Consider the following 15,291-nt stretch of genomic DNA (forward strand, 5'->3'; position numbering starts at 1 on the left):
TCCTTTTGCTGCTTCATGTTTAAAAACTTCCATTATTTTACAATATGCATCCACATAGTGCCCTGGAATATCTCTTCTCAAGAAAAGACTAGATCATTGTAAGGAGATCTCAGAGAGGATATATCCCATCTGAAATCGCTGTAGGTATTTCCACAGTTGACAATTTTTCAACTCCTTGAAGATAAGATACAGCAAAAAGCCCACATGAATAGTCCTCTATCAGCTTACCCTTCAAGAACTGAAAACACTGAAAGCTGTGTCCAGAAACATGAGGGTACCAGGTACGTCCAGCCAGGCCTGAAACATGGTCCTGGCAGGGAAGCAGGGCTGGTGTGACAAGGACGAGGGACAGAGAAAAGTCCTGGTTCTGGGGAGCTGAAGGTGGAAGACTTGGATGTTGTCCATTTTCCTCTGTGAGTTTTGGGCAGCAGATGGCTCTGAACTGCTGTCCTGTGTTACACAAGGAGGATGGACAAGACCTGTCCCACCTCTTCCTCTCTCCACACCTTGCAAGTGTAGGGGAACTGTTGGGCACAAAACTGATCAGCCATTCCATTTTGTCCCCAGCCTTCTGGGAGCAGCTAGTCCTGTGACATGGTCAAGGGAAAGAACTGTATCCAGGTGCTATGGAGATCAGCCTTCTGTTCAGCAGCAGGGAAACAGCCTCTGAGCTTTGCTTACCAATGCAGATGCCAATGCAGAACTATATTCTTTGCATGAGTATCTGATTTTTGGAAGGAAAATACTCTTGGGCTAGGTTTTGCTTTACAGCCCAGCTCATACTCTGGCACTGATCGTGGCAAACAGTTGTAAATAACAACAAATATCTTAGGGTTAACTTGTCTTTCAGTGATCAAAAAAGAGCAGTTATTGTTACTTTGCACATTAACTTTTGTTAAAATGCCGCTTTGTACATACACTTATGCAAAGGCAAAATGAACTGAAAACACCTCTAAATATAAAGTAACTGGTGCTATAATATATAGTTCCCCCAGTAGGTTCACCACAAGGATCATGCCAACCTCCTGACACAGTGTGTGCAGTCCTATATTAAGCTATTTTAATATCTCTTAATTCAGATTTGATCTTTAGAGCTTATTCTTGAAATCCATAATTAAGACTGTCTGTTTAAAGTTGTTTGGAGTTCTGAATTAAATATCATCCGTAGGGCTCAAAAAAATCTTGATAATGTCATTTCTATGAGGTACATGGGGTACCTTTCATTTGACTGTGTGCAGATCGCTGCAGGAGTTATCTGTGTCTATGCTAATTACGTCATTTTCCCTTTATAACCAAAGAAGAGAAATAAGCACTTTAAGGGTATGAGTCAGCTGATCTACTTCAGATATCTGGTACAGGATGAGATGAACTGCACCTTAAAATCAACTCTTACTCCCTAGAAACTTTAAAACAAACCTTGCTGACCAGTTCAGGTATAGACATTTGCACTGGTGATATCAAAAGAGAAGTGAATTGCACTGAGATACTGACAGTAATTACGAGCATGCCTCTAAACAAACAAGCTCAAGCACTGCACATTTACTCTTAGCACTACAGCTGTTTGCATATTAAACAAACTGGTAATATTCATCATCAACAACATCCTTACTCTTCTTTTTTTCTGTCTCCACAGTAGATTGCTGAGAATTCTGACTAGTCCTATAAAGGAAGAAGAAACTGAGGTATTAAAAAAAAAAAAAGAGAGACTGCATCTTGATTATTCTCAGAGTGAAGGCACATGCATCAGTTTTTATGTAAATTGCTACAGAGCTATATTCTTATTTTTAAACTTGCAGGAACTTTATTAGTGGCCCTGAAAATACATGAGTGAAGACAAACTCTTACAGTATGCTTAGATCTAATTTGGATAATTTCATTGAGGCTTATAGACTTAAATGTGTAAATAAATCTTCTATATGTGTATTTGAAGAATTTTGATTCACTCCTGGGAATAACAGTTGGCCACTGCAAATGTAGACATTATTTTCTTGATAAACAGATTTTAGTTAGCTTTTTTTTCTTAAATTTTATGGGCCTGACCACAAAAGGGCTTTTCAAAAATCTTTCTATGATATTAGCCAATCTGTCAGAAATCTGTATAGTACATGGTAGATAATCAAAATATTGTGCACTTTTTGCATAATAGACCTCAGCTCTGCGCTAAAGTCTTCTGAAACAATAATTATTTTTTAGATTCAATAGGCTACTCTTTAGAATTATAAGAACATTAAAAAAAAGAGAGGAAGGGAAATGAAAGAAAACTAAAAACCAACTAAATTTACTAAAGAAAAAAAACACTTTCATTATCACCCACAAGATGGTGCCACTTCCTCAATTTAAAGCACAATTTTCCTTTGAAACCGGTATAAAAATGACACATCAAATTAAACCCGATAGAAAGGGTGATGGAGCACAGAAGTCCTACTAGTGCCTTTAAAATAATGTTTAAATGGGATTTAAATGACATATGGTCCTTGTGCTGGCCCTCTGCACAAGTCTAAAATACATCCTGCCTGAATTCAGGGACATATTTGCTGATCTATGAGACAGAAATAGCCTTTTAGTGCATATGGTCACTTCCAGCTCTTCAGCTAGTCATGGTGCTTGATTTGAGTGGATTTCTGCTTCTTTCTGTGTACCATAAAAACAATTATTTGGCAAATGTTGAAGCGTTATATCTAAGGAAGTGTGCTGAAGATGGGTGATCTGCACAGATATAACTTCAATTTAAGAAGAATGGGGCTCCCAGTGTGTGGCTGAGAACCCATCTGAGAGCCTTCATTGACAGGAATGATTAATTGGGTGGAAGCCTACCAGCTCCCAGCTTTCCTTTAGGTTGCTGCTGGGTTTACAAAAATAACAGTTAGAAAAAGAAGGCAAAACACTTCTAACTTTTAAAGTGAATGCATAGAAAGAGTAGAAACAAGTTTATGGTTTTGTGTAGCACTTCACCTGTAAAATTATCTTGAAGTCAGATATTGAAAGAGTAGGAGATGGCAAAAGAGGCAGCCCCTTGGCATCTGTCTGTCCCCATCCTTGGCTCCCCTTTCCTCATCCCCTCTGGTCCCTCTGGAAGTCCTGGTTCTGACCTTCTCCAGAAATTTCTTACCTACTTCCCCAGTTTGCCCTGCCTGCTTCCCCTCACATTCATTTGGTAGCTGCTTCCTCTGTGATCATTCAAAAAAGTGCAGGGGTGCAAAACAGCATGGAGGGTCTCCCTGATTTTATTTGCATTTCAAGTACCCCCAAAATACTGTGTAATGATGCAAAAACATTGAGCAAACTTGACCATGGTCATCATTACCAGTCCAATACATGATGAGACTATGTTTAAGTTCGCTAACAATAGAGGCATATATTTGTGTTTTATCGTGGAAATCCTAATCTGTATTTAAGGTAGAAAAATCAACCTTTTATTCAAATGAATTATGTGAGTGATTCCTACTGAAGGTCAAAATATGTAGGCTCCTACATCTCTAACGCAGTCTTGTGAGGCTTATTTGAGAGTATAACCCGAAATTGCTTCCATTCACAAGGTAACGAACAGCAGTGTGAATAAATGAAATGCTTTCAAGTACTTTTATTGCCCATCAAACTCTTCTGAAATGTAGAAACCCTAATATGAGCAACCTGGTGACAGAGCATGAACTCACCTCCGATCCAGGAAGCAAGTCATTGTCTCAAGGTAGTTCCTCACACCCTGGCTTCTGCCTGGACCAGGTGATATGGTGTTATCTGTGTGGTAACCCTGAATTCTGGAGGGAACAAGTTATTCACCACCTGAGTGAGGCATGTCACCATCCCAATGGGTGTCAAAAGAGATCCTTTACTTCAAATTGCATAAGTATGGGTAGTATGACTCAGGGTAGTATGATGGCTCCACACCTTTTTTGTTTAGGCAAACTGCAAGTCTAAGAATGTGTCCCAGCCTAAGTCACACAGGTTGTTTCTCCATTTCCTTATTGGAGTTCTCACATGCATATGCAGCCTGTGCTTGAAAAACAAGAATTAGTTCAAAGATGAGACAAAAACTCTTATGGAAAATGACTGTAGTACTTCCTTGATCTGCACAGAAATATAGATTTAAGCTTATGTGACAAGGTCTTCGGATTTTACAACTTATGCAAGAAGCAAAACTGTATTTAATTTTTACTAAATGGCAAAAAAAAGGAAGATTAATAGAATGAAGAGAGAAAGAAAACAGAAAAAGCTTAAAAACTAAGAATTTTAAAGAAGTGGATAAAATGTGGATGAAATCTTATAAAAAAACTCAGTACACCAGATTTCTAAATAGTTCCACATTATAATACCATATTTTTTATATTATACAATATTCTAGAGGAAAAAACCCTCTCATTTACTATTCTTTAAAGTCATAATTAATGCCTCTTCTGTTAAAAAAAAAAGTGTTGATTTCAGACAGTGGCTTTTGTGTTTCACAGTTGAAATTGAATCATACTTCCTTGTAAATCAAAACAAAGGCCTCTGTTAGGAATGGGAAGGAGGAAGGAATAGCAAAGGCAGGAAAATATAGCTGCTGTATCTGGGTAGCTTTTTGAGCACATGATTCAAACTGTGTTCTTCGGGCCAGGAAAAACATTCACCTTTTTGCTCTTATTTTCCTCTCTACAATTCATGGAAAAGTTATGTTGGGTTTTTTTTGTTTGTTTGGTTGGTTGGTTTGGTTTGGTTTGGTTTTGGTTTTTTTGTTTGTTTTTTTTGTGGGTTTTTGTTTGTTTGTTTGTTTGTTGTTTTTTTTTAAGAGATAGATCTGATTGTTTGGGACAAGTTTTTATCTTGCTGTGCTAAGTTAGTGTAGCAGGGTTAAGATGATCTAGCTGGTGAAGATGGATTCTCAATCAGACTAGAAAGCAGGAATAGAGTAAAAATATTGCAAAGAAGGAAAAGAAGCTGGAAAGGAAGTTCATGCATTAGAAGGATGGTTATGAGAAAGGGGTTGTGTCAGAGGCGTGAGTTGGTTTTCTCCCCACCACTCATTGCTGCTGCCTTTTTGGAGCAAAGGGCTCTGAGCATTCATTGCACCCTGCATATGCAGCAGCCCCCAGGGTACCATGAACATCACCTGTTTGCTCTTTGTTGTAGGGTGGTGTAACCAAAGGTGTGCAGTGCCAGTGGAGTCTCGGTTCCCCCCTCCCTGTTTCATCTTCAACAATTTTTAGAGTCTTTCCTCTTTCACTTCTCCTACACAGAGGACTTTTAAAATGCCAAGGGGCATGATCAAAGTGAACACTTCCGCAAATATCTATATTTATCATATCAGCTGACAAACAAGTTTTTGACAGGATTTCATGAACTTGAAAAACCAGAAAAACAAATCTCTTGGTTTTATTGGTAGCTTACTGTTACCTTCACCACTTATCCCAGTTTTAGTTAACAGCACAGTCTTTAGAAAATGAGTCTAAAGTGTGAAGTGCATTTCGTGAGCAGTGTGTTTCTGATTGTGACTTCTGTATACACACCCATACAGTGAGAGAGATAAGCAATGACTCATTTTTTACAAAATTTTTTTCTCAAGTGCTGTCCAATTATTTTTCTATTAGCATCCGAAAGTACTTATTGTTGAAGTGAAAGATCTTAATTTTCAATATGAAGGAATAGCCTGATCTCTTGAGGTGTTTTTATGATTCTGCTTGTTTCATGTGAGGAAATCTGCAAAAATTGTGGAGATATGACAGCCACAGGCTCAGCTTCTGCTTTCTGGCTATACCAGAGAAACATAGAAGAAAGTTGCCTTGCAGAAATATGTGGGAAGTCATGGCTGTTCTTTAGTTTCCCCTTTAGTCAACATAAATTTGACATTTTTTTCTACTTATTCATTTATCTCCTGCTGTTGCCTGAAAGTACCATCAGCCACACAGGCCTGTGAGTCAGCCACCTCTCTGCATGAAGCTGAACAATAAATTCCATTTCTCCCTCCTTGCTCTTTAAATATAACTTCATTCCTCTGTTCCATTGGGGTCAAGATCTGTTTCTTTCTGTGTGACTGGATTACCAACTCCCTTTGGTGTGGCAACGAAAATTAGTCTACATTCAGAAAAAAACTGAATGCACACATCTTTTTGAGTGCCAAAATAATGACAATATCACAGAAAAAAAAGTGAGGTAAAGTTCTTAAAGTAAAGTTTCTCTTCAGACATCAGCATCCCAGACCTGGTAATTCTTATCTTCAGGCCCGACTTTTCTCTCTCTGATAGATGTCTCAAGAGCTGGGAAGCCACAGATCTGATTTTGTAAGAGTGGTTAATAAAGCGTTTATCTCTCCAAAACTATGTTCTGAGTCTGATAAGCTTATAAATGTTTGCAGGCTTTGAGCTTTAAATGCATCTTCTATCTTTGTATTGTAAACAACCACCATCAGAGAAAGATCCCAGATACCTGAGTGCAAAGGCCCAGTATGCCAAATGTGTTCTCAGGAGCTTCTTGCAAGAATAATAAGATTGACCAAGCCACTGGATACATCCAGACAGTGTTACTGAAGTGCACACTCCTTGCATTTACTTACAGAATTAAATATTTGTGGAAATGCAGGTGCATTGTTGTAAGAGGCTCAGGAAAGCAAAGGGGGGGGGGTCATCTTGAATTTATTATGTTTTGCTTTAGATTAAGAGGAAACATCAGATATTCCTTGGTCAGAAGGTCTAACCTTATTGCAATATTTCCTTGTAATACTGTTAAATCCCTGATCTTTTTCCTGATGAAATCAGATCACTAGCTCAAACTTCACATCAATGTTCACTGGTTTGTAACTGCCCTGGTATTCAGAGGTGTGAACTTTTTTTCGCCCTAAAGCTGTGCATACCCACTGTCCTTTCCTGTGTGGCAAAAGTGCCATTCACACTCAGGTTGTGCCTACATATGTTTTTCAGAGACACTCCTACTTTAAACAGTTTATATATATGGTTTGGCAGCTGTGGGTTATTTTTACCTCACAAAAAAGAAAAAGTGGAGTATGTTGGATTTGGTCCTGCAGGTTGAGGAAGGTGGATATGACACTGGGTTGGAGGCTGAATGCCAGAAATGGGGATGAAGCGCTTTTCTGGCAGAGGTGACCTCAGCATCCTTAACTTCAGTCAGACTTCACCAAAAACCTGTCACAACAGGGTTCCTCAGACCCCCAAAAAGGTATTGGTGAAAAGTGTTGACAAAAAGGCAGCTAACAATAGGTACCAACATCCTTGTCCATACAGAAAACTGGGAGATGCAGCTTATTCTGTCTCATGGTTAGCTAGGTGGTTTTAGAGTATGTTTTAGTTGTAGTTCATCTAGCCACAAAGTCAAATGTCCAGTATTTATGATTGAAAGCATTCAGAAAGGCAAAAGAGGGACCTAATCCTTTAATCCCTGAAGGTATAGTTTTATAAAAGTACATAACTACCTAAAGTGCAGATAACTATCTAATGATATTTTCAAAAGCAGCAAACCTGGTTCAGTGCAATCAGTCTTACACCCAATGATAATTACAAGCCTGACTGCACTGAAATCACCAATAAATAAGAATTAAATATTTGCAAAATTTACAGATATGAAACTTTTGTCCTATGAGGCCAAATCAATTCAATTGCTTTTAACAGCATCAATAAGTTTCTCTTTGCACTTTTAGGCTATGAAGGGACTTGGAAATCTGACCACAGGGGTATGAGCCTGCTTACTTCACATGAACTTCAAATAAAGTGGATCCTTAGGAGTGAAATTCAGTTCTAGGTACATGTATGGCTTGAAATTAAACCCATAATCCAAAGGTCAAATCAACCTGACAACATTTATTTTAAAAATGGGTATTAAAACTCAGACTAATAGTGGATTATTTCCACTCTCCTTCTCAGACATTTCTTCCTAGCTATGTAGCATAAGAAGTTATTCTGTAGGCAGTGTTGAATTTAATTTTTTCTAAAATTCTTAAAAGTAATTTTGTTAAATGCATGTTCTTGATAGAATTGCTGTGTTAGCCCAGTTGTCAAACAAGATGGCAGGTTTTTAGTAGCATTTATCGTCCCGAATGCATTTGTGACATGGCATGGAACCTGGATTTTAATATATATCAGGACTTTTTCTTAGAGTCTTTAAGCACTGATGTTAATAACTACTTGGTAATTAATTTGGAAACTTACATTCTAATTATTTTGGCAAAAAAAAATCAAATCAGACCAGTTCTGTGTTTGAGAACATACTAAATTTTATTCAAGTGGCAACCCACATATCTATTGTGATTTCCTGAGTTCTTGTGATTTCCTCTTAATACATAGGAAGCTGAATTATATTTGTCAGTAATAAAACTTTGAAATAATAACATTATTTTTAGATGGATAATAAGAAGCTGGGGACAGCTGAGCTTCCACTCCAGCTCTAAACAAATGCTGCTTTACATAAAATACAGCTTTCTTCCTCAAATTCCTTCCATTAATGATCTTGGTTTCAATTGTAATTCAAATAAAACCAAAGCATAAGTCTCTCTCCGAATTATTTCCCCAAATGTCTCTCCTTATAGTTCCCTCTCTTCTGCTGCAACCTGTTATTCCTTCTGTCCCCCAGAACATTTTCTGCGTGGTTGGGGATGAGGTCCAGCTGTCAAGAGGGAGCAGAACCTCAGAAGGCTCGTGATGTAGATGCCCACCGCCTGAGTTCAGGGAGACAGAGCAAGGGCTTTTGGATTTAGCAGAAGCTTTTTACAGCACAGGTGGAGGTTGGCAGGAGCTAGACTGCAAATCCTGATGACATTCTCCTCCTCTCTGTCAGAATTATATTCATACATATGCACAGACATCCCTTTTTCAGATGGTGGGAATCAATAGCTGTTGACTCATGGCAATTGTCACACATCCCTCGTTATCTTCATTTCTCAAATATTAAGTGAAGCTGCAATATCAAGTAAAATTAACAACAGCAATGAAACACCCAGAGATCCTAGTGCCCACAGAGGTGCAGGTGGAAAGGTGAAAACCGAAATATTTTTTGGCTTGGGGTATTACACTGACTTTTATTAAGCATTGGTATTGTCATTGAGTAGTGTTGCAAAACAGAAAGTACTTACTCTCAAAGCTGCTTCTTCTATCCTGGGGAGTTTGGGGCTGTTTCATTATTCTGAACACAGATTTGCTATTGCCATCTTTTTTTCCCCAGTGGTTGGAAGGGTTTCTCTTGCTCCAGCAGCTCAGAGTGCTGCCTGAATGACTAGTGATTCCTTGAAGAAGCAAATTCTTGAGTTGTCCTTGTCTGCTGTTTATACTGCAGGATTTCCTTTTCTTCGTTGTTCTGAGTAAAACTCAGGAGTGGGTGGCATTTTGGGACGAACTGGGCATTTATTTCAAATTTGTTATTTTTCCCTTTTTAATCAGGGAAATGTAGTATTTTCTACTAGTTTATTTGAGCTGCTTCTTCCACTCTATTACTCTATTTTAAGCGTGTTCAGGTGTATTTTTTGACTATATCAAAGACTTTACCTACATATGTATATAAACCAAACACATGTGAACAGTGTGTTCCTACATACTGTTATTTTTATTAGCATTTAATTGGAAAGTTATTCTTTGTGTATTTGAACAGATAGAACAAAGAGATTAGTTGAAGTAAATTCCTTACTAATTATTCACCAGTTTGTTTCATATTCTTAGTGCAGGATAAAAAAAAGAAAATGAAAATGTTAAAGTGAAGTGAAATGAGACCCAGAACAAGAATGAAAGTAAAGTAGTGGGGTTATTGTTGCAGGGGTGGCAAGGCTGAGCTCCACAGAGCTGAGGCTTCAAGAGGATGCTAGGCTTTACAAGTAGAATAAGGCTGTAGTAAGGAGGAGGTGGGCAGCACCTGCATTAGCAGCCCCCCTCCAAGGGAAAAATGCAGCTAGAAACACATCGAGAAAGAGGCATTTCAAACACATGTCAGATTGATCTCCACTCCTGAGCCTACAGGCTGAGATAATTGGACTTAAAAGAAAGGTAGATTTAAGGCCAAATATGAAAATCTGTCTGTTTAATTTTACCCTTTGTCCTATAGTCTGTTTTAGGCAAATAGATTGTCCTTTGTTTTGAATAAACTGTTGCTGAGATTTGGCAGGTGCTCAGGAAAAGCAGTGCTGGCTTGGTGGTCCTGCTGGCTTCAATCTGGGGTGGGAATCCTGAGCGCAGGGCTGTGGCACAAGTCTGCCAGGCTGTGGATGGGTGATGAGGGGCACCTCAGCAGTGCTGCAGGGATGCACTGTCTGACCCATTGCATGGCTGGGACAGCTGTTAAATGCACCCTCTAGCATATCTACTGGTGGTATTGGGTAATATTTAGTAGTCAGAAGTTATTTCAGCCTTTCCCATCATAGAAATGATGCTCAAGTCCTCACTGACCATACAGACATGGTCAAAACTCTGTTTGTTTGTGTAGTTGCACGTCCGTCCGTGACAGCAAACATCAGCCAGGTACTCAGGAGTGGCTCAGGTCTCAAAGACTATCTCATCTCTATTCATTGATGGAAACAACCTGCTGAGTAAAAGGCAAGAAAAAAAGGAGTCAAGCTGCAAGCTGAAGAACCAATACAGGAGAGATCATCTGTACATGCCTCAGCCTTGGGGAACCTTAGTTTGGAGCTCAGTCAAGGATGAGACACAGGCCCATAGGAAACTTGACTTTATTATTTCCAGGGCTCAGGGAGCTACTTGTTTCCTATTTAATTCAAATAGCTGTGCAGATTCAGAGACAAATGTGGCAACAACAACAACTAAAATGTCTGTAGTTGTTCCAATAATTCTCTGTACTTGTTTCCTGTATTTGTTTCAAATTTAATACTTACATGGCAACACTCATGCTTGACAAGATGCGGAAACCCAGAGTTTCCTCCTTTTACACTTCACAGTTCCCACATGGGATATGGACGTTTCTGACCTCTTTGTCTGCATTGTTATGATACACATGCCTTTGACTGTCATATTTCAGTAGGCAGGGACTTCTTCTATCCATCCCTATACATCTGAGGGGGTTTTGACTGGTAGTTGAGGTAGGACGTAGCTGTTAAAGCTGTTGTAATGCTGAATCAAGACTCTTGAAAGAGCTCACAAGGATGCTGTGATATGTTGGTCCCTTCTGCCCTGCTTTGGTCACTCACGCCATCCCACGGTGTGTAGACACTGCTGGTCCCTGAGGTCCGCTTGCAGGTGTCCTGTTCAAGGAATAGCAAAGACTGAGCGCTTCATATTTAGTTTTAGGGAGGCTTATGCACAAATGACAGAATCATAAAACAGTTTGGAAGAAACCCTTAAGGTCCTTGAGTCCAACTATTAACCCAGCACTGCCAAGTCCACTACTAAACCATGTCCCTAAGTGCCACATCTACACATATTATAAATATCTCCAGGGATGGTGACTCAACCACTTCCCTAAGCAGCCTATTCCAATGCTGGATAACCCTTTCTGTGAAGAAATTTTTCATGTAGCTGCAGAGGGCAATAAGATCCCCCCTCAATCTCCTTTTCTCCAGGCTAAACAACCCCAGCTCCCTCAGCTGCTCCTCACAAGACTTGTGCTCCAGATCTTTCACCAAATTTGTTTCCCTTCTTTGGACACTCTCCAGCACCTCAATGTCTGTCTTGTAGGGAGGGACCCAAAACTAAACACAGGATTTGAGGTATGGCCTCACCAGTGCCAAGTATAGGGGGATGACCCCTTCCCTGGTCCTGCTGGCCACTTTATTTCTGATACAGGCCAGGATGCCTTTGGCCTTTTTGGCCACCCAAGCACACTGCTGGCTCATAGTCACCTGTACTTTACCAGCACCCCTAGGTCCTTTTCTGCCAGGCAGCTTTCCAGATACTCTTCCCTCATCCTGTAGCTCTGCATGGAGTTGTTGTGGCCCAAGTGCAGGACTCAGCACTTCACCTTGCTGAAGCATGTACCTTTGGCCTTGGCCCATCGATCCAGCCTGTCCAGATCCCTCTGCAGGACCATTCCTACCCTCTGCCCAGCTTGGTGTTATCTGCAAACTGACTGATCATGCCCTCGATTACCTTGTCCAGGTTGTTGATAAAGGTGTTAAAGAGGACTAGCCCCAGTACTGAGCCCTGAGGAACACCACTAGGGGCTGGCCACTAAGTGGATTTAATTCCATTCACTGAGTCCACTCCTTGGACTCAGCCATCCAGCCAGTTTTTAAAATAGGTCTTCCTGAACTATTTCATTTGCTTGGGTTTGCCAGCATTCCTGCTTCTCCCTACACAGTGACCTAGCTGTCCCTTCTGTTAATGTCTGTTACCACAATCCAGAGTGTGTAGATCTCAAAACACAATTTAATTCCTCTCAAACACCAGTCTGGTTGATCCCTTTTTGGGACATAAAAATGATACAAAATTATTACAGCAAGAGCCCAGCTGCTTACAAATAGTACGTCTATGCTTTTAATGAATTAATTTACTTATTTTGCAACGACATGATGAGCGTTTAGGTAAAATTCTGCCCTTATCTTCAGATGCCCTCAGTTTCTCATTAGTTAAAAGCCCACTCATTAGGAGGAGCACATTTCTGGGACAAACACATCAGCTGTTGTAAATTGTTTCAGCAAAGTTTTCTGCTGTTCTCTGGTTTTATAGAGGTAAGTGCCATGTTATTTACTCAATTAACAATCAGTAAACACAAAGTTTTGACTTCTGCCTATAGTCTACCAGTTAAGAAGGCTTTCTGTGTTATTTTCTGTATTATGTCTATTCTGGACTATAATTTATTTCTTGTGGGTTTTTTTCTGTCATCTAGCTATTTGGTGCTTAACACTCCAATATGTAACAGCAATTTTAAGTTAGATAACTGATATTGAAATGGTGTGTCTGTGAACAAAATTCACATTTGAAAAACAAGAGTAATGTTTTCACTTTAAGGATATTTCAGAATTTGATTAATCAATTTAGTACTTAAATGTACCGGGCTGTGCGCGCAACACCACTCGCCTAGAAGGGAGCTAATCATATGCTGCTCACCTATTTAATTTGATATGAAAAATAAAAAAGTACTTCCTTCATTTGAGGCAAAACATTGAGGGGAATTGTTTCAAAATGGCAGTTACACCTACAAATGGAGTATTTCAAAATAATCTTAAAAGGAACCCAAATGAGGATGCAGTTTGTTGTTTGGCAATAAGTTCTGTTCATTAATGATTTGTGTCAATCTATTGTGCTGGGGTTCTGTAGAACTGGAGGTATTTTAAATTCATTTATTTGAAACAATATACACACCAGACTAATCTGTGTATTGGCATGCAAATAAAGTCTGAAGTTAATTTCACCTCAAATGCTTTATGCATATTTTCCAAATTGTCCCGAGTTTCTGTTCAGCAAAGTGTAATATTCTCTTTTGTACTATCCAAAGAATAGGAATTATATACTACAAGCAGAGATTTACAGTGGAAATACACAAATGTTTTAACATTTGCCAACATATTAGGGTTTTCTAACTGACTAAAGGACACATTTTCCTCTCACAAGATTATAAATCCTTAATAACTCCATGAATTCAACTGGAATCTTTCCAGATTTACACCCTTCAATTAATTTCAATTGAATTTTCTTGAATTACACTGTCTGAAAGAATAATTTATCTTTGTGTGAGCTAGAGTTAATTTAGCTTACAGCATTTTCTCAGGAATAAGCCTAAGCCTGATTGTAGGCATTCTCTGTGTTATCAGTTTGACTTAATTTTCTCTGTTATAAGTGCCTCTAATAACAATAAACCTTTCAGAAAGTGAATGTGTGAATTAAGCAGATGGTATGAAAGAAGCTAAATTATTTTACATGCTTTGCAAGAATGTAAACTCATGTATTATTTATTGCACAGTATTACCCATTCCTACATTCTTATAAGCTATTAAAATTACATGCCTGAAGGTAGGATGTATTCTATTAGTGCCAATTAATGACCATGGTCTTCAGTTAAGAGTATTTAGTGATAAATTAGAAAGAAAATCTATAAAAAATAAGAACTTCTTTACAGAATAGTGTTGGTAGGCACTTTTATTTTTACCTATCAAAGGTCAGAACCAGAAGAGTGTACTGAACACTGCTGAGGACATTAGTCTTAATTATTTAGGGAAGGAAGGCTTTAACAGCTATGACAATCAATACAGTTCCTCCAAAAGGCAAAAAAATGCAATTTATTTTTTCCCCTTTATTCTTTGCATATGAGGAAGAAATAAACATTTAAATTACACTTGTACAAAGTCCCTCTCTAGCTCTCTTGTAGGCCCTTATCAGGTACTGGAAGGCTACTTTAAGGTCTCCTTCTCTTCTCCAGACTGAACAACCCCAACTCTATCAGTCTGTCTTCATAGGAGAGGTGCTCCAGCCCTCTGAACATATTCATGACCCTCTTCTGGACTCACTCCACAGGTCCACATCTTTCTTATACTGAGGACCCTGGAGCTGGATGCAGTACTCCAGGTGGGCTCTCACAAGGGCAGAGTAGAGGGGCAGAAACACCGGCCCCAGATTGCTGCTCACTCTTCTCTTGATGGAGTCCGGAACAGGGTTGGCTTTCTGGGCTGTGAGCACACGTTGCTGGGTCATGGTCTCATCAACTATCAACCAACAGCCCCAGGTCCTTCTCCTCAGGTTGTTATTTTCCCTCTGTTCACTGTTTAACTTGATATCTAATCTGAGAAATATTTCTGGAGAATTATGAAGACATGAGTCAAGAGACTGAAAACTGGTAGTTGTGATTGTACATTTCTTGGTGAAATGAAAACAATCCTGTTCCATTATTTTCCTTTGTAAGTGTCTTCACACTTTATTTGTTTTTCAAGCAAAATGCCTTCCTACAAATATGAGAAATAGTAGTTAAAATTAATATGTTTATGATGAAAACAAGTGCAGAGCTATACTCAGCAAAGCAGGAGTCAATACCACATATGAGAGGCTGAAAGCAAAATTGGAAAAATGCTGTAAATCCAATTTAGATCCCAAGGCATGACTCTTGTCTGTTGCAACTCTGTGATTTAACTGTACCTCTTTCCTACTCTGGATTTTAGATTATGTTTGTCAGATACAGGTTAATGAGGGAATCTGAAGTGGCTGTTACCGTAAAAACTCCGGATTTATTTATTTTTGTCAGTGTGTTTCTGAATTCTGAATCAATTATGGAGTTCAATGACAGATGTGCAGTCTAACTCATACCTCAGAGATAAAACAAACTGTGTTATAGCTAATTGTATGGACTATACTTCAAGTCAGCATACAGATGAGTATAGAATGAAAGCATTAATTTGTTGGCTATTATGAAGCTGTGTTGCCTGGTTATAAGACCAGCATAAAAATC

The 15,291-nt window shown here is 39.0% G+C and overlaps 1 long non-coding RNA gene across 1 annotated transcript in view; it reads right to left on the reverse strand.

The window, feature by feature from the left end:
- The window catches only part of LOC135414873 (uncharacterized), a 377,990-nt gene that overhangs the window by 114,667 nt on the left and 248,032 nt on the right, over positions 1–15,291 (reverse strand). The gene's annotated exons all lie outside the window — the stretch shown is intronic.

Source organism: Pseudopipra pipra, chromosome 5 (assembly GCF_036250125.1).
Source record: "Pseudopipra pipra isolate bDixPip1 chromosome 5, bDixPip1.hap1, whole genome shotgun sequence".
Lineage (NCBI taxonomy): Eukaryota > Metazoa > Chordata > Aves > Passeriformes > Pipridae > Pseudopipra > Pseudopipra pipra.